Source organism: Cibotium barometz, chromosome 38 (assembly GCF_041138505.1).
Source record: "Cibotium barometz isolate CiBa-2024 chromosome 38, ASM4113850v1, whole genome shotgun sequence".
Taxonomy (NCBI): domain Eukaryota; kingdom Viridiplantae; phylum Streptophyta; class Polypodiopsida; order Cyatheales; family Cibotiaceae; genus Cibotium; species Cibotium barometz.
In genome coordinates, this window is record NC_141083.1 from 7,627,443 (window position 1) to 7,630,297 (window position 2,855).

A 2,855-nucleotide genomic window follows, 5' to 3' on the forward strand; every position below is an offset into this window, starting at 1 on the left:
TCCAACAATTAGTCTAGATTAGGTTTGTTTGGACCAAAGGTTGGGTTGGTTTAAGGATTGATGCACTGTAGTCGACTACATCATCGTTTCCCATAATAATTCGAGATCAAGTTTGCATCAAGGGTTTCACTCTAGTGAAATGTTCTCATGAAGCAGGTTTAAAACTGATTTCATATACGTCTGTTTTGCTCAAGAAAATAGTTTTTTTTAATAACAAAAAAAGTTTTTTCTTTTAAGTTTTGAGTTGTTTGGTTTTTAAAGCCTTCTGTTTTTTGTTGGCCTCACGTCGCTAGGTTCATGACTCTAGACTTATGTGTCCAAGGCTTATGTCTGTAAGTTCACGTCTGTAAGCTCACGTCTTTTTTGTATGAACTAGGCTCACGTATTTTGTTTTTATGAAATCGGCTTACCTTAGCCACATACTTTTATAAAATAGGCTTACCTAGGCCATATACTTTTATATAATAGGCCTATGAGAGGTTGGTGTGCAGCTATTGGATAATAATTATACTTTAATACCCAATAATTGCAACCAATAAGTAATGGACAAGAATTTTCCTTAGAATTTATAGCTGGTATAGATTGTATGACAAGAAAATCCTTAAAGGACATGAGTAGGTAGATCCTTACAAGTCTTTAAAGTAGTAATAATGGGTTAGTACAGTATTAGGTATACATATCTAGACTCACGTCCTACAGGCTCATGTGTCCATGCTGACATATACAGGCTCACATTTATAAGTTCATGTCTCCAAGCTCACGTCTTTTTTTCTGGGACTGTGGACTCACGTCCCCTAACTTGAGATCTAGTTTAGCTTGCTTTTTGGAGTTTTTGAGATTTTTTGGACTTGATGGGGGGAGATTAAGGGTTCTAATTCTAGTTAATGGTTGTTTATAGAGAGAGATTAAGGGTCTTGATTCTAGTTAATGGTTATAAAAGTAATTTAAGTGTTTTTTAAATTGTTTTCTGTTGGATTTGCACTACCAATTAAACAATGCATGAATACAATTAACTTTCCCACTCTAGACCACACCTAATGGAGCTTGATGGGGTTCATTGAATGTATACATAAAGGTGCCACTGTATGCATGATCCTTACAAAATACCTTGCATAGTAGCATTGTACCTATCAAATAATGGGATCCTTATTATTATATCCATCGTATATACATACATCCTTGAAATTCCTCTTACTCATTGATTTTTTAATCATATTTTGTGTAACTTAAAAAAATATCACCCATGCATTCACGTGCTATCCATACACCACTACAAGGGGCCGAGACCTACCTCCGATAGGTCTCAATCCACTCCTTTGGCAAGTCTCCCAAGGTCAATTGTTGATCAGTATAAAGGGCTCTACATACGTGTTTGCATCTACGACACATGCACATGCACGTAGAACACATGGTGCACATAAAACACACACATGCACGTAGAACACACACACACACACACACACACGTAGAACGTGCATGCATATAGAATACACATCCACATAGCATATGCATGCACATACATGCACATACATACACGCACACATACATAGATACATGCACGATGGGTGAGCGCATGCATACATGCGCTTTTTTGAGGTCTTACACATGCATGTGAAAAGTTGCCACGTTGTTAACGACTCTGTAGGTTCACATGGTTTCACCTGCCCAACCTACTGTAAGGCGCTTTGCCATTTTACTTGCTCGAGTGGGTGCTTATTCTTTGTAAGACGATGCTAGAACATAGAAAGTAGCCTTACCTTACCTCGTGCTTAATGTTAAACACGGGAAGTCTTGCTTAAGACTAGTAATAGAGGCCATACCATTTTTAAGTTTGGTTGTAAACTAGTCACTAAGTCATTTTGCAATAAGCAATACACATTTCCTTGCAATAGAATACTTATGAGCTCTTCTCTTTTGTACTCTTACTTGCTTGTATACTACTGGATTCTTGCTTGAATAGGTTTGCTTGTAGGTTTCTCTTTTCCATTAATAGTCGGAGTGAAAAACATACGGTTTTGGAGTCTTGGATGGCTTTGATCTTGTTGCATTGAGCCAAGGAATCACTTAGCAATTGTGATTAGGAGTGGAATCTATGATGGCTTTGAATGCCGTGTGTTTCTTGCTTATAGACAAGACGTCATCAATGATACTTATAAAAGGACATTGTAATTGTGTAATCATAACTATCCTACAATCCAAAAAGAAAAGACTTTATTAAGAACACAAACAATTTATTTTTGAAATGCTTAATATGTGGATGCACAATATTTTATTTTTTTGAAAAAAGAGTATACTTTATAGGCAAGAGAACTTTAGGGTACAAAACACATCTTTAAATAAACACTTTAAATGATGTACTAAACATTCAAGGCCTTCTTTCAAAGACAAGGAGCTATATTTTCAAGGTATAATAATTAAGGCAAAAGTATATTACATTATGGTCAAAAATAAGAAACCTTCTCTGAAACTTCCATCTTGATGAGTCTAGTTGTCTCACACTAATCTCCATTGTTGCATATGAGCTATGCCCTTGAGCTAGTGTCCAAAAAAAAATGTTCGTTATTTACTACAATTTTCACGACTCAAATGGAGAAAAATTCGTTGAAATTTTGCCTAGCCTTGAATTTAAGGATTCAAATTTTTAAAAATGTAATTCTAAACGCAGTTAACCTAAGCATTTTTTCTGGTTGAGCTTGAAGGTCATCCTTTTTATGACACTATGCCCCTTTTATGTATAATCCTTTACTTATGACCATTTTTCTGGAATTTTTAAGTTTGATTTTGAGGGATTCCAAAAATTCGTCCGCGGCTTTTTTGTGGCACCTTTAATTAGGCCGCGTCATCGCCATCGCCAT